Below are 20,623 nucleotides of genomic sequence, written 5' to 3' on the forward strand. Positions count from 1 at the left end.
TCTTTGTTTTATAGAAGGGGAAGCTGAGGCACAGCATGGGGAAGGTCACAGAAGTTGATGGCCGAGTCTGGGAAGACCGCACCCCAGGCCTCCTGATTCCCCGGTGACTACCAGCTTCATCGCCCTCCCTATGGGGTGGGCAGAGGGCCTTGCTTTGGTGAAGAGGTCTTCTTGCCCTGGGAACACCTTCCTTCCTGGTGCTGGCTCCCTCCTCTGGACTTGTTCCCATGACTACCCGCCTGGCAGCCTCAACACCCAGGATGTCCTTCTGGCAACAAGTTCCATGGGTGGCAAGTGCCTCACTGGTGCGTTCACTGGTCACTGAGCCCAGCACCACCTGATCTCTCACATACACAAGCACGCACATACATGGTCACACATGTGCACTCATACATAGCCTTGGGCTCCATAAACATGTGTTTCATGCTTAATGATAAATCAATTGCTTCCAGAACTTTCTGGGACCTGGAGGAGCACCTGTGGACACAGTCCTACCCACCCCAACGCTAAAGCCAAGGGTCAGGCTCAACTATGCTCACTGAGATGGTGACACCCCGCCCCCCAGAGCCCAATGCTGGGGAATTCCTCCCAAAGTGAAAGGTCAGAGTGGACCCCTGGACTTGTACGACTATCCAAATGTGGATAGCAGATTTTGTGCTAAGAACATGAAGGCAGGTTTGTGGAGGACTTGGAGCTGGTAGGGATAGCAAACATCAGGTCGAAGAAGACCTTGCTGGGGCAGTGGATACAGTGACAGGCCTGGATTCAGGAAGAGCTGAATTCAAATCCAGCCTCAGACACTTAATTGTATGATCCTGGGAATTCACTTCAGCACTGCCTGCCTTGGTTTCCTCATCTGTGAAATGGGGATAATACCCAGGGTGACAGCAAGGATCAAATGAAATAATTGTAAAGTGTCAAGTCCAGTGCCTGGCTCACAGTAAGCATTATATAAATGTTCTAATAATGAGGGTGATTATTTTTATTAGTATTATCATCATCATTGTTGTTATTAGCCAGAGCACCAGTCTACTAAGGAGAATTATAGGGCATTAAAGAGGGGGCCAAAAAGCCACCTTCCACATCACAGGATGGGAGAGATCCAGTCAAATGTGTTGGTGCATCTGAAAAGGACCTGTGGGTTTGGGTGGACCACAAGTTCAGTGCATCTGCAGAATGATGTGGCAGTTTAAAATGGAGGCAACCTTTGAAGGGAGGAATTGAACATCCAGGGCAGGGAGGTGAGAGTCCCTCTGGCCTTCATCCTGGTCCCAATGACTCCTAGATAACTACATTCAGTTCTGCCATCAATTAACCAATCAATCAGCAAACATTTATTAAGGGCTGAATGGTGCCCAGCACCCTGGGGGGATTCCATGAAAAACAGTCCCCACCCTCAAGGCAGCCACCATCTAAAGGGAGGACAAGGAGTAAACAACTGGACAAGATCTGCAGAGGCAGGGCCACTTGGTGATAACCAATGCGGGGAAGGCACTAGAGTTAAGGTAGATCAGGAAACACTTCTGGAAGCCAGGAAAGCCTGGAGGAGAAGAGGAGGAAGAGAGTTCAGGTCTGGGGGACTAGAGCATCAAGATTCCTAAGGGAGTAAAGTTAGGCAACATACATCAGGGGAGTCCGTGGGGCTGGAGGGACCAGGAGCTAGGACAAGAAGAAAGACTCCAACCTCCAGGTCTCTGCTCCACGGTACAGCTGCTCCTAACCAGAGTCCAGCCATCATTCTCATCTTCTTATACCTTTCTCTGCTCCTCTATGACCTGGTGACACTGGTCCCATTCTTCCTTGCACACATCTCCCCCCTTCCAAGCCTTGCCTAGGACACTCTCCTTCCCTCAAAGTCCTGGCCCCCCTGAATATAGCTCATCCTACCTTCCGCAAGAGGCTCTTTGGCTAGGGCCTCCCCTTTGAGGTGATCTCTCACCTGCCCTGTAGGTATCTCATTCACAAACAACACGGTTGTCAGAATAAGGGGGTGGAAGTAATGAACCTTGAAGGAAGAAGGACTGTGAATAATGGCAGCAGGAGTGTGGGAGGAGTGTCCAGAAGTAACAGCGAGGAACCAAGGAATCGGTCTGACTTCAGCCCAGTGGATCAGATGCCATTCCAAGAGGTCTGTGGCACCGGAGAGGGTGACGGGGAAGGGAAACAGCGACTTCGAGGGGAGCCAAGAAGAAAGAAGCACAAGAGGGAAAAGCCTAAGATGAAACCCGTTTGTCAGTGACAGAACTGGGGTGTCTAAGTGCACAATGGATGAGGGGCTTGGATGAGGGGCTGGGTCGAGGCAGATGGAGAGGACTCTATTTTTGATTTGCTTAGGCAACGACAGACACCGAAACCTTGACTTTAGGAGGGAAGAGGCGACCTCAGAGAGTGACCTAATTTCCTGGCATTTTCATTCCCAGTCTGATGAATAAAGGCAGGTTGGTGCCTGCCTGATGGGGTGGGGGCGGGAAGGGAGGACCAGAGGTGAGCATCACCACAGGTGGCACTGCAGAGGATGAGAAGAGAAGAAAGAACAATAGGAAATGGGACAGAGATTCTGGAATTTGTTCCCAGAGGGAAGATTAAAGACAAGAGAAAGCTTTGGAAAGGCCTCTCCATGGACTTCAAGGTATCAGAAGAGGAAATCAAAGCTAGGCGGATGAGCATATGAAAATTCAAACCTGAAAAGGCCTGAGGAATAGATAGGAAAGCCTAGTTCTCAGCTCAGAGGCCCAAGGAAGAGGCCTGGAGGAGAGGCTTCCTGCCCCGCCAGACTCTCTGGGCTTGGCCTGCCCTAGGGCAGATGGGCTACCTAGCAGCCAGGCTCCCCACCACTTAGGTGAGGCCACACTCTGCTTTTCAAGATTCAGAACCGAGCTTGCTCTTTGGGTCCAAGTTCTGGGGTGTGCGTGTGTGTGTGTGCGCGCGTGTGTGGTGTGTGAGCGGATGCATGTGTGTGTGGCGTGCGAGTATATGTGTGTGTAAGGAGGGGAGCTTGGGATCTCCAGGTCCACCCAGAGCTGAGCTCTGGTCACTGGGGGAAGTCCCTGAGCTCTGTCCATAGTGCTGAACGCCCACAAGCCCATTTGTCCAGACTAGAGGAGCTTACTCCTCTCCCCCGAGGTTCCCTTGTGATATTGGGAGGAAATGGAAATGATGCCAAGGTCAGAGAATTCTACCTGTGGGGTGCAAAGGGGCTTCAGAGGTCACAGGGACTGGTTCATTTTTCAGATAAGAAAACCGAGGTCCAGTCAAACAAAAATAACTTGTTCGAGGTCACGTGGATGGTTAAAGGCAGAGCCAGGAGGGGCCTCCAGATGCTCTGATCACAAATGCTTTACACCTGTCTCGGGAAGGGAGGGGCCTGGAGGGTCACCTGTGCCACTGAGACGCTAATGTGCCTGCCTGGGCCAGCATGTGAAGTTTGTGGCTCTGAGGCTGCATTCAGAGGCTGCCCCTGAGTCTTACGGGCTGCGGGCACATGGGCGTGGGCTGCGGGGGCTTTCCAGACTAGAACTCTAACTTGGATTTAGATTCAAAAAGAGCTGAGTTCAAGTTTGGGTTTCATCACAGTCGAATGCGTGGTGTGTGTGTGTGTGTGTGTGTGAGAGAGAGAGAGAGAGAGAGAGAGTTCTCTCTCTCTCTCTCTCAGCAATTCACATTTGCCTCTCTAATCTTTAGTTTCCTAATCTGTAAAATAGAGACAACAAGAATATTTTGACAAAGTAATGTCAAGAAATGTCTGAATTCTGAAGATTTGCTTGTGGAAACTGAGGAGTTTATGAAGACAATTTTAGACCAAGCCTTTGCTGCTAGAAACTAAAGAAGTCTGATATTGAAGGAAGCCAGGCAAGTTGATCAGTGCTATAAGGCTATAAAGGCTATAAGCCAATGGCATGTGCTCACACAAGGCGAGCTGGTGACTGGAACTCAACATCAGAAGCTCATTTATTAGCTTTCATGGACACACAGATGACCAATGCCCACAATGCAAACATAGAGCTCCAAATATTCTGGGGAACGACCAAAAAAATGATATGGGAACCAAACCATTAGCCCAACTGAAATATTGACCACAATCACCTGGGCATTCTACTAATCAAAAAAAAGAAAGAAAAACAATGTTGTTTTAGTGAATGCCATGATTCCCAAATACTCATAATCTCCAAACTGTGTGCAAAGAAAAGTTTTCAAAGTTTAGAGACCTGACTGAGAGGATCAAAGTCATGAGGGAACAAAATGAGGCCCTTGCCATCCATCCCTCTTGTCCTGCCTCTGGAAAATGCTTGTGATGAGCATATGGGGATAATCTTAATCCTTTGCTTCAGCTACAAAAAGGAGCAATTTCATCTACCTTTGTAATAGTCAGCAGAACATTAAATCTAAAAGAGAAATAGGAGAGTGGATTGTCCCAGGATTGTTTCTATCTGGAGCCCATCCAAAAAGATGAGATCAAGCTGAGATAAAAAATGAGTTGGAGAGGCAGGACTTGGGAAAGATGACCACAGTTGCCCTAGCAGCAGCCTGAGGAGAGCTCTCCTTGTTAAACCAGCCTCCTGAAGGATGGATTTTACATGGCTCCTACTGCAGACATATTTAATAACTTAATTATTGTCCTCACACCTCCAGGAGGTTTGGAAATGGCCAAATAGGCACAGAATTCCAAGCCAGGATGCCCTGATTATCACATCCCTGACACAATGAACTTGTGGGATACTATGATAGAGAAGTAGGAAGAGCTGAAAGACCTGAATTTGAATCCTAGCCCTGCAACTTGGGTTATATCACTCCACATTTCTGCTGTCTCAACTTCCTCCTCTAAGCCATGAGTCCCTAGGAGAACAGATGATCTCAAAGGCTCTTCCATCATCTTTGGATCATTCCTGAGGAACTGAACTTGGGGGGTTTGAACTCAGCTAAACTCCTGTACCCTGAATCTCTAAATTCAGCCTGTTTCATTTTCTCAAGGATATAGCACCACTGCCACCTCAGTCAGACTCTGTCAGTGTTGATTCCATGGTTCCTCCCTATTCAAGAGCCCATTTCTCGGTCTGGTATCCCATGTACCATGCTTCTCTGGGCAGTTCTTCAGTTTGGGGCCCTGGCCCATCTCCTTTGTGTCTGAGAGGGATATCCATCTGCCCTGGTGAACTGAGTGCAAATAAAGGAGACCTTTGGTTTTAGCAGCGCTTGCTGCACCACCCCACTTTTCTCTTTCTTCTACAGAAACAAAGGCTGAGCCAGATCAGTGGTCACTAAAGGACCTTGGGGAAGATGAAAGGAACTATGGGATAGAGCCTGACAATGCTGTATGACATTGATATTCTTATTTTTTTTAAAAATGGAAAGGGTAAAACATGCAAACTCTAGGCCAATGAGCTTGGATTTCTAGCAGAATCCTAGAGCATGTTTCTCCAAGGATGACTAGTGAGCATTTAGAAAAGAAAGTTGCAATCCCCAAGAGATGACATGTTTTTGTAAAGTGTATAGATCATGCCAGAATACCTTCATGTCATCTTCTGACCCAGCCTCTGGATCAGAGGCACATTGTGGCTAAGGGGCCCATCACTGTCAGCAGGATATGAGCTTCATTTGCAGTCTTTTTGGACAGGATGGAGGGATGTGGGCCTGATGAGAATTGAATGTTGTAACTATGGAATTGGTTAAAGGAGCAGGCACAAAGAGTTATTCATGACTCCATGTCAACTTGGCAGGAGGTCTCTAGTGGAGTACCCCAGGGATCTATACTTGCCATTTTTTTAGGTTTTTTTTTTTCCCCAAGGCAAATGGGGTTAAGTGGCTTGCCCAAGGCCACACAGCTAGGTAATTATTAAGTGTCTGAGACCGGATTTGAACCCAGGTACTCTTGACTCCAAGGCTGGTGCTTTATCCACTGTGCCACCATGCCGCCCCCTATACTTGCCATTTTTAGAAATGATTTGGATAAAAGTATATTTAATGAATGTATACCTGACATAAAGCTGAAAAGATTGCTGACATCCTTGTGATAAATGACTGGATCAAAAAAAGATCTTCACAGCTTGGAACACTGGGCCAAATTGAATAATGTGTAACTTAATTATGATAAATGTAAATCTTATATTTAGCTTAAAAATCAATTTTATCAAAACAATATAACAAAAATGACAATTCTAAATGAACTTACTTAATGCCATACCTGTCAAACTAGTTCAAATTATTTTATAGAAAATATTTTACAGAAAAAAATAATCACAAATTATATCTGGAAAAACAAGTCAAGCACATTAAGGGACTCAATAAGAAAAATGTGAAGAAAGGTTGTCTAGCAGTACCAGATTTCAAACGATTTCAGTAATCAATCTGCTAAGAGGGCAGTTGGGTAGTGCAGTGGATAGAGCACTGATCTTGGAGTTATGAGGAAGGGAGTTCAAATCCAGCCTCAGATACTTGCCACTTAATAGCTATGTGATCATGGGCAAGTCACTTAACCCTGATTGCATCCAGTCTCCAGTTCTCCTGATTCCTATCTGCCACTGGGACCAGATGGCTCTGAAGGAGAAAGTGAGGCTGGGGACTTAGTACAGCAACCCCTCACTCAAATCCAATTCATGCGCTTGTCATGACATCATCTCCCTTGAGTCATGGTCTTCTTCAAAATGAAGGACAAACAACACTGGCTAAGAAAGGGTGGTGGACCAGTGGAATAAATTAGGCATATAATATAAAGTCATAAATGACCAAAGTAATGAAATGTTTGATTAACCTAAAGACCTAAGTGTTGGGGAACAGAAATCACTGTTTGACAAAATAACTGGGAAAATAGGAAAGCAGTTTGGTGGAAATTGGGTATAGATCAACATCTCATACCATATACCAAGATAAGGTCAAAATGGTTCATGATTTAAACGTGACATATGATATCATAAGCAACTTAGGAGAGCATAGAACATTTTACCAGTTGGATCTATGGTTAAGGGAAGAATTGATGACTAAACAAGAAATAGAGAGGATCCTGGGAAGTAAAATGGATAACTAGGATTACATTACATTAAAAAGGTTACGCATAATCAACCCAATGCAGCCATGATTACAAGAATGTTCCAGGGGGAAATTTTTATAGGAAGTTTCTTGATAAAGACCTCATTGCTAAAATATATAAAGAATTGAATCAAATTTATAAAAATCTCAGTCATCCCCCCAATTGAAAAAGACAAAAGATATGAACTGGTAATTTTCAGAAGAGGAATCAAAATTATAGTCATATGAAAAAGTGTTCTAAATCTCTATTGATTAAAGAAATGACGATTAAAACAACTCTGAGCTACCACCTCACACCTAGAGACTGACAAATATTAGAGAGATTATGAGAAAATTGGTGAACTGTACCATTGGTGGAGTTGTAAATTGACCCAACCATTCTGGAGAACAATTTAGAACTATGCCCTGTTCAAATCCTGCACACCCTTTAACCAAGGTCTATATCCAAAGAGATCAAAGGAAAAAAGTAAGGAAATTATGTACAAAAATATTTATTGTAACTATTTCCGTGATAAAAATGCTGGAAATTGAGGGGATGCCAATCAATTGGATATGGATTAAAGAAGATATGACATAAGATTGTGACAGAAAGCGATTGTGCTTTAAGAAATGATAAGCAGAATGCTTTTAGAAAAACCTGGGAAGACTTATATGAACTGATGCAAAGTGAAGTGAGCAGAACCAGGAGATTGTTGAATACAGTAATTCTTAGCTGGTGTGAAAAATGCAATGATCCAAGTAAATTCCACAGGACTTAGGATGAAAGATGCCATCTACTTACAGAGAGAAAACGGATGAAGTCTGCATGCAGATTTTTTTCACTTTGTTTCTCTTGGGTTTTTTTTTTTTGGCAACTTAGCTAATATGTAAATCTGTTTTGAATGATTTCATATTTGTAATTGATATCATATTTCTTGCCTGTTCAATGGGTGTGGAAAGGTCAAGGAGGAAGGGCAAGAATTCAAAACTCCAGATTAAAAAAGTAAAAATATATAATTTTATTTTAAAATAATTAACTTCACAAGTCAAAGATGAGGAAGACATGGTTGCATCACTTCGTCAAACAGATGTTGGAGTTTAGTTGACTCCAAATTAAATATAAGCCAGCAGTGTGATGTGGCAACCAGAAAAATCTGTGTGGTCACAGACTTTCTAAGAAAAGTGTCTTCTATCTTCAGCGGAGAAGGGAACAATTTCACCTTAGCTCTGGTTAGTGTTGTGTAGAGGGCCATGCAGGATCTGAGTGCCACACTTTAGGAAGGACACAGAGTAGCTGAAGAACATTTAAATGAGGTAACCAGGATGGGAAAGGGTCTGGGTCCATATCATATGAGGAATAATGGAAAGAACTGGGTATGTGCACTCTATAGAAAAGAAGGGTTGGGGAGAATGTCAAAGCTAGGTTCAAGTGTTTGAAGGATTGTCATGTGGAAAAGGGATTACAATGGTTGTTCAACAAAATGTCAGCTCCTTGAGGGCAGAATCTGTCTTAGTTTTGCCTCTATATCTCCAGGGTCTCTCAGTGTACCTGACATATAAGCAGAGGCTTTAATAAATGCTTACTGATGTAAAAAGTGAATTGTTGGGTCACAGAGGTGAAAACTAGGTTGAGGGGGTAGGGATGAAGTTGGGGGGGGGACATAAGTCAAAGAAAAATCTTCCTAACAATCAAAGATGTCTACCCAAGAAGCATACAGTTTGGGCTCAGAGGGGTCTAACTGGCTGAGCCACTGGAGAAATCCTTGCACCAACTCTGTATGTCCCACCATCTATGGAGCCTCCTCCACTCTCATGGGTGAGCCAAGGAAAGGGCCCTGGCTCCATCACTCATTTGCTCAAGGCTGCTTGTTGGCAAGGATATTCATATGGGCACTTTTTCTTATAGTCTTCCTTTTGGGGTGATGGAGGTCTGGTGAACAGAGATGGTAGGTTCCTGGCAAACTAAACCAGGTTAGAGTGTCAGCAGACACTCTAAGAAAGGATCCTGGGGTCCAGTCTCAACTTCCTCCTCTGTAAAACGAGGGGTTCTTTCAGGCTACAATTGCTCCCTCTTTCCCATAAGAAATAGCAAATGGAAAGGGGATGGAAGGGGCTGCCTAGTGCCTTTCTCAGCAGACAACATTCTTCTTGGTCCTTCTCCTACCAATAGGATCAGATTAATAAGGGCTTTTCTTCAGTTCTCCCTTCAGATCCCCTTCCTTCATCCCTTCTGTCCAACTACAACCTTCTTGGCTTCTTCAGCAGGCTACCTTCTCTCTGGATTTGAGCCATTTTTCAGTTATGGAGGCAGGCAGAGGCTTCAGAGTGCAGGGAAGAGGGTGGTCCCCCACCAACCTGCCAGCTGCCTGGCTGCCTGCCTAGAATGGCAGCCTGACAAAGAAGTCTTCTCCCTCTGTTGGTCAATTCATAACTCCCTCCACCAGACTTGATAGCAGCCCCAGGGAGTTCAGTGCCTTTACAAGGAATGCTGGCCCTGCCTCTTAGCCCCTAACACATTGGCTGTCAGAATTGTGTGGGACTCATTTCTCTTTCAGGGAAGCTAGGAGATACGGGAGAACCTGAGGTCAGCCCCAGATACTTATGAGCTGTGTTATCCATGCGAAGTCATTTAGCCGTGTTTGCCTCAGTTTCCTCATCGGTAACATGAAATGGAAAAGGAAATGACAACTACTCTGGTATCCTTACTGAGAAAACCTCAAATGGGGTCATGAAGTGTTGGACACTACCAACCAACAACAATTAACCCTCTTATTGTCTTTTTTCACAATGGTCACCTGCTCACAGCCCACTCCCAGCCCTCAAACTTTTGTCTCTCTTTGTCTCTCTTTCTCTCTCTCTCTCTCTCCTCTCTCTCCCAATTTTGCAGTGTCTTTCTCTGATGCCCAGTGACTGACTGAGGGCCCTTGGGGAGCCCCTGACCTCTTCCTTCAGGTAGGTGAATGCCTTCCACTTGCAATAATGAGCCAGTTGGAGCCAAGTTGGCTCACATTTCCCTGCACAGATACCCAATGGGGTGGGGCATTCCTAGTGGTCTCACCATTGCTGGTGGGGGAGGTAGTCCTCTTTATAGGATGGAGTAGAAGTGGCAGAGGGAGGAGCTTGGAGAGAAAATTCAACCCAAATCAGACACTCACCTAGCTTGGGGGCATTGAACCTCAGAATGAGGTAGGCAGGCCAAACCACTACAAAGAACTCTCAGGGGTTTCTGCAAGCTCCTCACCCTACAGGGGCCAGTGGTCATCTCCATAGGCAAAATAATACAATCCCTGTTTATAACTGCTCGGCCCTGGTCAGACTGTTAATCAAGGCCTACTGGTATATGCCAAGTGAGCTGGCTCCAGGCAAAGGTTCAGCCTCATCCATACACACAGCGCCTGCGTGCTCCACTCCCCCTCCCAGACCAGAGACATCCAAGCAAACTTTCAATGAAGATTTATTCACTTTGAGGGCATCCTGAGAGCAACTTTCTAACTCAGCCAAAGCATAACAGGCCTCATCCCCATGTGTCAGAGAAAGAAGGAAGGCAACAGGGACTGCAGCAAGAAAGATCTCACCCCTCAGCTCAGAGAGGACAGAGTCTGTGTGAGCTCCTGAGATGGGGAGTGCTTTACTCCCATACATTCCCCTCAGTAGCCCTCATTTACTCTCTCTTTTAGTTTATCTGAAGGGGAGAAATCATGGAAGGTCAGGGTTCAAAGGGTCTTTGAAAGTCGACCCATCTATCCCCTTTATCTCCCAAATGAACAGAAGCACAGGAAAATTAAGTGATGTAGCTGGCCAGGCCATGTGCCTCAATTGTTCACACTTTACTCTGACAGGGTCCTTATTGGCCCTTGTTCTTTCCCATTCATCAAGGTAGCCCATCTCCCCCAGGAAGTCTCCCTGGTATGGTTAGGACTCCCCCGGCTTTCTCTGCATATTTCATCTCTCCATGGCCATTCCCAGAATGCCCCATGGAGAGTGGCTCTCTGAGTCTCAGAGTAGCCACCACCCTCCTTTCAATGGTGGTACCAAGGTCCCAAAGAATGCCCCCAACACAAGCCACAAGGAGTCTGTTCATCCTTGTTTTACCAAACTTAGAGGGGAGGTCCCAGAAAGAGACCTAAGGAGGGTGGCAGGTCAGCCAGGCTGAGGGCAGAACCTGGAGTCTTTCCTCTGAGGTGGGTACTTGATTCAGCGGGCAGGGTTCCCCCTTCTTTACTCCCTTGCAGAGGTCTACAGGGAGGTGACACTCAGTGAATACCTGGCTGGAGAATGCCGGTTCCTAGAGTTCCCATCACATCATTAGTCTGTGACTGGCTGTTGTCCAGGGTCTTGATCAAGGAGCCCTGCGGGGTCTGATAGGTAGGGCAGCCAGGTAGGACACAGACCCCAAAGCCCCTCTGCCTGTTCCCAACATATTACCCTAGCTTCCTCAGGGCCCTGGACTTGAATCTAGGAAAGCCCTGAGTTTGGCTCTTCCACTTTTGATTTCCACTCTTGATCTTGGTGGGGGGCAGCAGGGCCTCTGGGAGGATGGACTTTCACTTTTCTTAGGAAGGAGCCACTCAAAGACCACTTGGAGCATTGCTCTCAACCATCGTTGGCTCACTTCTTACCTGCAGCTCTGCTCCAGAGGGAGCATCAGAATGTGGCTTACTATTTAGCTGACACAAGTGTGGGTGAATAGGTAGCTGGGGTTCTGGTCAGGCCAGTCCTGGGTCTTGAGTAAAGTGCATCAAGTATTAGACTGCTCCTGATACTCACAGACGAAAGCTTCCTGCCAGCCTTCTCTGTCCCCCAAATATTGTACCTAGAAGGCTGCAGTTGTGGGGCTCCAGTTCTCCTGTCTGGGAGTTCTGGAATTTATAGAACCAACACTTCCTGATTTCCTGGCTCCTACTGGATTAAGTATTTCTCCCCTATATTGTCCATCACTTCTTCCAAGGCATCTTGGCAAGTGGAAATTGCCTGGTTCTCAACTGGGCAGGACTGAAGTGCTCCCTAAAGAAGCAAATCCTGTTCTTAACCCTTTCAGAGACAAGAAGTTCTATATACCAGCTCAGAACTCCCCCCCCCAGAATAAGAGCAGGAGGGAACTTCCTTGGGGCAGCCAATCCCAACCAGAGAAACCCCCTCCCCCACTAGTATGTGTGACAAATAGTAGTCCAGTCTTTGCTAGGAGAATCCAGAGAAAAGAACCTCTTCCTCCACCTCTCCTCCCTTTCCTATTCTCCCTCCCCTCTTCCTCCCCCCCTCCCATTCCTTGGCAGGTCCCTCCTATGCTTCTGTGAAACCTCAAGGTTTTCCAATGCCCTTCTCTTTACTCAAGTTGCTTATCTATTCCTAGAACCAATTTCATCTCTCGAATGACAACTACAGGAGTCAGCTTAAGTGGGGAAGAGCAGGCCTTGGCCTCATCTCTGCCGATCTCTGTGCCCATGTTCCCTGCTAATAGCTGGGCTAATAGAGTGCTATTAATGGAATTAAGTCATCCAGCTCTGTCTTCCCTGAGGTCTTAATAGACAGCACTTCTCATCTGGGTTCTCATTCTCCACCGAGGGGATGCCATGCATGTCGGGCTGCTCTGCTTTGCTTTAGGAGGCCCTGCCTAGATTTTCTACTGCCCATCAGCCTTCCAAGCTGCAGGGAAGGCCAGCAGTTTCCAATCCTATATCCTAACTCTGTGCACAAGAATTTCATGGGCACCTAATTTAAACTGTGATTTTTTTCCATCCATCGTAAAGCAGGAAGAAAAGTCACCTTGCTTCCCCTAACTCACTGTATCCTTCCCTCCACCCCAGAAGAAAGGAAATAACAACCCCCCTCCATGTTCCTCCATAGGTAGACAGACAGACAGATGCACAGAACTACCCATAAAACAGCTCCACTGAATTCAGGATCAAAAGCCCTGTACAACGGCTACAGAAATCTGTTTTCAGAAGAAATAAATTTATGAAGCAGCTTGAAAACAATGCCTCCCGACACTGGCAGATCTGTATTTAAATGGATTCATTTCTATTCATGAAGTCTCTGATTAGATACATGAGGAGTATCATCAGGAAAAAATGAATAATTCTGGCAAATTAATAAGTTGTTGGGGGGGGGTTATACCTGGGAATATATGTAAGCATCTCATCCTTACTGGGTGAAACATCTTGTGAAGTATCTGATAGCAGCTTGTTCTCAGGCTGGGGCAGGGCTGAAGGGGGGCCAGGGGAGCTAGTGGAAGGCCTGGCAAGCACTGGTGAGGAGTTTTGTTGGCTCAGGCTGGGGCCAGCCAACATACACACACAGGTGAGGGAACAGCAATGGTGGGAATAGCAATGCTAGGGTACAATAATGATGGGTACAGTAATGATGGGTACAGTAATGATGGGCACAGCAATGGAGGATACAGTAATAGTAGATAAGCAATAGTGGGAATAGCAATGGCAGGATATAGCAATAGTTGGCAGGTACGTAATGGTGGGTGCAGCAATGCCTCTTGCTGCTCCACACAGAATGACTAAGACTTTGTCTCTGTTCTGACAAAGCAGCCATTTCTCCACCTTTCCAGATCCACAGAACTATTTTCTTCTGGCCAACTAATCCAGACTGTATGGCAGATCGACAGTTCGGGTCAGATCTATGGTGTGTGTGTGTGTGTGTGTGTGTGTGTGTGTGTGTGTGTGTGTGTTGCCTCCAAATGCCCAGCACTCCCTACACTTGGCAGAGCCAGCCCAAACACAAGCCCAGGCCTCACTAAACATGTGACCTCTGAACCCTTTATTAAACCACCCTCCCCTTTTCTATGCCTACATCTTCTTTGGCACCATGCAGTGTGGATCAGAGGGCAGCATCTCTTAGTAGGATTTCTGGACCCCCTCTGGCTGTCCAAAGATGGGCAGAAGCCAATAGGGCTCTGCTGACAGAGAGCAAAGACAAAGGGGTCTCTGGCTCCACAGGTCCTAACCCCAAAGACACTCATAAGGTACCCTTCCATTAGGGTGAGGAAAAAGAAACAATTGCCCCGAGACCCCCAACACATTAGAGTGATTGATTTGGTAGGAACATGATGCTGCTGAAGCTGGGGGCAGCACCCCCCCCATCCCTTTCCATGCTCAGTGGGGGGTCTCCTATCACAGCCATGATGTCCATCCATACCCATTCCCCAAGCCACAAAAAGCTGGTCAATACCTCTAACTGGCCAATATCTCTAACCAGGGTTAACCAGAATTCCCATTACTCACCTGCTGCTCTCTTTACCTTGATGAGCCCTAACTTCCCATCAATCTAAGGCAAAACCAATAATCTTTTATGCTGGATATTAACAGCATCTTCATTATTTAAATTCAGTCCCTCCATACACTCCCCTCCTCCCATGAAGTGAAACAGAAGTTTGGAAGAGGCTGAAGACCATGTCATTGAGGATGAGGAGTGCCCAGCTGTCTTCAACTCTTGGGAATTTTGCCTGGAAAAAAGAGAGCCCTGTGCCACCCTGCTCCATCCTGCTCTGGTGTCAGCCTATGAAGAAGCAAGGTTCTCATGGCATTACCATGGAGGCTTCCTATGTACAGGAGCTTCTGAAGGTCAGATCAAGATTCACAGGTGGTTTGACCTCAACTAGCCTAACATCCTTAGGGAGAAACTGAGGTTCAGCTAGGATAAGGGGTATGCCCAGGGCCACACCTCTGGGTCTGAGCCTAGCCCTTCTTCCCTCCAGAGGGCTGAAGCATCATCATAGTTCCTTGTTCTGGATTACTCTGTAACAAGGGCTCTCATCACTGGGGTTTCCCTATTTCAGAATTAGTTCAAAAGGCCCTCAGCTCCCTTTCTCCCTGGGGCCAGGCTGCATTTGATGAATAGGACCCAGGTAAATAGCATCCCAGCTCTCATTAGAGGTAAAGTCCCAACCTCGGGCCGGGGTAGAAACACTGACCAGTGTGAGGGAGGATGGGGGGTGGACTCAGGCAGTAGAACAAGGCTGGGGGCAGGAGGACCTGCTCCTTTGGGTCAGATCTCACTTCTCCTTACTTTTTTCAAGGCAAATGGGGTTAAGTTGCTTGCCCAAGGCCACACAGCTAGGTCATTATTAAGGGTCTGAGACCGGATTTGAACCCAGGTACTCCTGACTCCAAGGCCGGTGCTTTATCCACTGCGCCACCTAGCCGCCCCTTCTCCTTACTTCTTGAAGGACTTGAGAAAGCCCCATCCCTCTCTGAAGCCTAGTCTTATCTGGGTAATGGGGATAAGGGGGGTGAGACTGGAGGAGTGCTCTGCACCCTCCCTTCCTGTTCCTCACTTAGTTGGTTGATTGCTGTCCTTAGTGCTTACCATCCCTCTGCCAGGTGAGGGCACAATGCGGCTGACTGTGGCTGACCAGACCAACGCAAGCATGGAAAACAGGGCACCCTTGGGCATCAATGTTCCATGTAGCTCTGGGAGGGAACCAATGCAAGGAGGACCCCCCTATTTCACAGAGGTGGCTAAGGCTCCAGTGGGGTGTGGGTTAGCTCAATGGCAGGGATTCCAACCTGTCTTCTGGGCCCAGGTTCAATACTTCTTTCTCCATGCTTTCTCCAAATCATTCCTATCCTTCAAGGCCAAGCTCAAGTGCCCCCCTCTCTACAGGTCACAAGCTCAGAGGCTGGAGGGAACTCAGGGATATGATGGAGGGGGTGACCTGGGAGTTCATAAGAAATAGAATGCAGGTCTCTTGGCTCCACACTGCCCAGTTTGGTCTGACCCCTTCAGATCCCGTGGATCCTACATTGAGCTTGGATGGGGCTTCTCCCACTATAGTTGACTCAACTGAAGAAAGGGGGATGTCTGTGAGAAGAGAGGGCTCAGAGAGGAGGGGAGAACTGGGTTTAAGGCCATCACCTGCAAGAGGGCTTTGCTTTGTTTGCTTGGCTCCAGGGGGCCCAACCAGGAGCAGGAATGGGAGGAAGGGGTAGAGACACTCATCTAGGTGGGACGCTGTCAAGAGCTTGTTTCTCCCCATGGGGAGCCGTCTCAGAGTGAAGGTGTTGGGAGGCTTTTGAGCAGAGGCCAGACAGGTCTCTGTGGCCTGTGGTAAAGACAGTGTGGATGGGACCCTTTCCTGAATTCAGAAACTTTGTGGTGGACTTCCCAAATGTGATGACCATGGATGCTCTGAGGGCAAGGGTTCTCTTGGCCATCTTTGGACTCCTCTGGATCAGTACCCAGCGCAGGGGTCTGTACACAGCAGGCCAACAGACAAATAAATAAGCTTGATGACCCCAAAGAAAGAGGTGGGGGTTTAAAAGAACCTCTTTCTTCCCTCCCAGAGCTTCAGAGCTCTGGATGTCAAGTGACCCTGTGGGGAGCAGGGTCACTGGGACTTAGGAGGAGTCTGGTGACCACTCACTGCCCCTCTCCCTGAGCTCTAAACAGGAGGAAATTGGCTTCAATTGCAGAGGGAGATTTAGGTCAGATAAAAGAAAAGCCTAAGGATAGCTTCTGAGCCACTGGAATGGGGATGGGGAAGTGATGGAATTTCTTTCCCCGGAGACCTTTGAAAACAAGCTTCAATGTCAGGGACAAGCCGGCAGCATGATTTAGTTACAAGCCTGGCTGTGGAGAAGGAGATGGAGGAGGTGAACGCTGGGGCAGCTGGCCTAGAGGCCTGGAGGGGGCTCAGGAGGGAGAGGAGGGGCAGAGAAGGGTCCCTGGGAAGGTACTTGCTGACCCACTAGGAGAAACAGTCAGTCTTTCTCTGACACACATGTGGCAGCAGCAGTCCCACTTCCCCCATGGTCTTGGGCCAGTCAATGCAGTCCCAGGGACGGGTCTTCCTTTCCTCACCATCTGTCTTGTCACATCCTTGTGGGACCCCTGGGGCCAAGCCAAATCAGCTCAGTAGATGTCTGCTGACTGGATGGATTTCTGGGCCTGGAAATTCCTGCTAGAGCCTGCCCTGGGTTTTGCTGGCCCAGGATGCCTCTCTCCTCTGGGATGATCCCCCTTTCCTGCTGCAGGGTCCTCCAAAGAATTGGGGGCTTTTGGTTGCACCCTAGGATGAGACACTGAAAAGGAGATGGGGGAATCAAAGCAGTCAGAGCAGCTGAGGGACCAGCCTATACTAAAACTGTGACATTTAAAAATTTTTATTTTTATCTAAGGCAATGAAGTTATACGATTTGCCCAAGGTCGAATTTGAACTCGGGTCCTTTTGACTCCAGGCCTGTGCTCTATCTACTGTGCCACCTAGCTGCCCCCATTGTGTAACTCTGTGTCATCCATCACATCCCAAGCTAGAACTAGGTTGGTGTTTTAAACAAAGACTGTCTTTGGTGCCCAAGAATGGGAATCTGGGGGTGGCCATCAATTGGGAATGGCTAATCATGTTATAATATATAATGTGATGGGATCCTGTCCTCTCATCACCATAAGACAACCAGGATGCCACCTGCCCCCTGACAGGTGAAGGGTCCCCGGAAACAAAGAATCTTTAGACATGACCAATGAGAAATTGGTTCTGATTGACTGGAGATGATCATGTTTATCTTGTGTTCTCACTGGGATTGGGTGGGAGACTAAGGATTTTGGTTAATTAAAACAAATAAAAAATTGTTTTCAAGACCCTCCTCACCTCTGCCCAGAAGGTTCTGGCTTTCAAAGTCAGTTTTCACTCATTAATACCAGTCCTGACCATAGTCCAGGGAGGCAGACAAAGCAGAGATTAGCTCAATTTTATAGTAATGGCGAGCATTTTGTTAAGTGCTCTCGGAGATCAGAGCCCTGTGAGATGGGAACTATCATTATCCTCCTTTTATAGATAAGAAAACTGAGACAGAGTGACTTGTCATAGCTAGGATGAGTCTAAGGCAAGATCTGAATTAAGATCTTTCCCATGTATACACTGGTCCATCTAGCTGCCAATCCATTTTACAGAAAGGGAAATAGAGGCTCAGGAAAGGTAAGTTTCTTGACTGCTATGGCAGACAGGTGAGGACTGAGGTCTCCTGGTGCCCAGACCCCACTCTTCTTTTCATTCAGCCTCAGCTCTATGTTCCCCTCCCTATGGATCATCCTTTCCACCAAATGGCTGGTGACAGGACTCAGTCTCCAAAGCTGCTGGTTCCTCCAGGACATGTGTGTCTCATCTGGTTGTGGTAATGACCACGATGATGCCCCACAGTTGCTGCCAGAGCTCTAGGACCCTAAGGCTACAGATCACCCTGACTTTGGGAGGAAAGAAAGGCAAGCATGATAAAGAAACTGAGGCTAAGAAAGAGTCACATGGCAGGGTCCCACACTGCCCATGATATTAATGCATAGGGCACATGCACACACTAATCAAGCAGGAAACTCCAGACTTATGAGAACTTTAACCCAGAAAATGAACATTCCTCTCTGCTCACCAGGATGCTCATTAGCTTGATCAGAGGTTCGGCACCCTCAGCATGGGCTTCTGCTAGTATTTGTAAATGATCATTTTTTTTGTCTTTCATTTTCAAAGAAGACCCTGACATCAGGGAGGTGAGGCCAAGACAAGCACATGAGTCGATTTGAGTGAGAGGGATACTGTGCTAAGTCCCCAGTCTCACTTTCTCCTCCAGAGCCATCTGGATCCAGTGGCCAAATATGAATCAAAATGACTGGAGATGGCTCTGGATGTGAGGCAGTATTCAATGACTTGCCCAAGGTCACACAGCTAGTAAGAGTCAAGGGTCTAAGGCTGGATTCAAACTCATGTCCTCCTGACTTCAGGGCCAATGCTCTATCCACTAAGCTGAAAGGTGAAGGAGGGGCTGCTTGTGTCTTGTCCACTGTTCTATGTTGTGTTGGGCATCACAGATGTGTCCTCAGCAGCTCCCCAAAAGGGAGGGAGGTGGTCCTGAAGCTGGCACCCACCTTGGACTAGAGCATGAAGAGAGATAGCCAGCATACTACATTTTTAAGGAGGCTTCCCAGCAGCCAGAGGGAAGTAATGAATACCACAACCAGTCTGTAGTGCCCCTAGAATGCCCAATCAAGGGTACCTCATCATTTAATGGCATGGCTGCAGCAGAGAGTGCCCAATCTCATTCTCCACCTACAGGCACCAAGCTCACCAAACTCTTCCTGCTTATCACCTGCCCACAAACACCTTGCTCCATGACATCTCCAAGGTTACTTCCACTAGGAAGCCTTCTCAGATAGCAGCGGATCAGGCAGATCCCTCAGGAGTCTTGAGTCTGTTGCCTTGCTTTGGTTACCTCATTCCCCATAGGAATTCTGGTTTCTCTCCCAAACAGTGGGATCCCCAAGGACATCTTCTCCTCATGTTTCTGGTAGCACAGCCACACAGGTAGCACTTTCTGAACTGAAGAAATCTCTGCTGAAGCCCCAGGTTCTCTTTGAGGAGCTTCAAGATTCCCTAGGGCAGTGGTCTCCAACATGGAGCTATAACATGACATGTGATCAATCGGTGTGAGACTGGGCAGGTGGATCCCATGTTTTTCTCCCCCCAGGGCCAGTCTTGTGACCTGACTCCCTTCTCCCATTGTAGCGCCACATCCTCCCACTGAACCCCTCTCATTTTGTCCTGTGGACAAACAGGTTGAGGACACTGGATCTTGGAGTGGTGAGAACCTAACCAGGTCACCTCCCATGTCCCCACAGCCTTGCATGTGCTTAGGACCAGTGTGGATGCCCTCAGAAGATGAGCTTGGTAAGCTCCTTGCCCCAACCCATGATATCTGAGGAGATGTGAGATTGTAATGTCATTGGCATTACAGCCCTTATTACATTATCTTTTTTTCCAAATGCTCCTCTCTTTTTGTAGGGGTCCCCATCATTCTTCCTGTCTCCCAGGTTCTTATCCTCTGTAAGATTCTAGACTCCTTACTCCATGCCAAGTGCCCTCTTCTGAGTCATGCAGGGTCTGGAGATGGTCTTTTTTCGATCCTCAGTCCTTGACCTTGTGGTAGCTTCAGTATGGTGATCCCTGCCCTCCTTCCCTCCAGGACACCACCTCTAAAAACCCCCTCTTCTATCTCCACTCACTGAGCCAGCTTAGAAACAGTATTTTCTAATCTGTTTTCTAATCTTTCTAAATTGGTTCCTGGATTTTGAGTCCTTTGGTTAAAAAATTATAAAAATGGGGCAGCTAGGTGGCACAGTGGAAAGAGCACTGGCCCCGGAGTCAGGAGGAGCTGACCTCAGACCCTTAATAATTACCTAGCTGTGTGACCTTGGGCAAGTCACTTAACCCCACTGCCTTAAGTAAATAAAAATTTAATAAAATTATAAAAATGTGACATATTCTGATTTGCTTGTGAAAACTATCAGATTGAGGGATGACTAGGTGGTATAGGGGTGGCTAGGTGGCGTAGTGGATAAAGCACCAGCCCTGGAGTCAGGAGTACCTGGGTTCAAATCTGGTCTCAGACACTTAATAATTACCTAGCTGTGTGGCCTTGGGAAAGCCACTTAACCCCATTTGCCTTGCAAAAAAACAAAACCCTAAAAACTATCAGATTGAATGACCTCAGGGAAGATGGAGATTTTCCATAAAAATCTTGGTGGGTGGGAAGGAAACTGAGGCCCATCATTAGGTCAAGTACTTCACGTACTTGGCTCCACCTATCTTTTTTGGGCAGGGAGGTCTCTTTTCCAGCCAGGACAGCCAGTC

General features: G+C 47.2%; 1 protein-coding gene and 1 long non-coding RNA gene across 4 annotated transcripts in view; one reads left to right on the plus strand and one right to left on the minus strand.

Moving 5' to 3' along the window:
- The window catches only part of KLHL29 (kelch like family member 29), a 159,343-nt gene that overhangs the window by 78,538 nt on the left and 60,182 nt on the right, over positions 1-20,623 (minus strand). The gene's annotated exons all lie outside the window — the stretch shown is intronic.
- LOC141493427 (uncharacterized) lies at positions 8,638-13,072 on the plus strand. Of its 2 annotated transcripts, none has more exons than XR_012470214.1 (3): positions 8,638-8,815; positions 9,555-9,951; positions 12,844-13,072. It is a non-coding gene; the product is annotated as an uncharacterized LOC141493427 (long non-coding RNA). The 2 variants fall into 2 exon arrangements; XR_012470213.1 differs by having other exon boundaries at positions 8,640-8,815; positions 9,887-9,951; positions 12,844-13,058.

The sequence above is a fragment of the Macrotis lagotis genome, chromosome 1 (assembly GCF_037893015.1).
Source record: "Macrotis lagotis isolate mMagLag1 chromosome 1, bilby.v1.9.chrom.fasta, whole genome shotgun sequence".
NCBI classification, from domain to species: domain Eukaryota; kingdom Metazoa; phylum Chordata; class Mammalia; order Peramelemorphia; family Peramelidae; genus Macrotis; species Macrotis lagotis.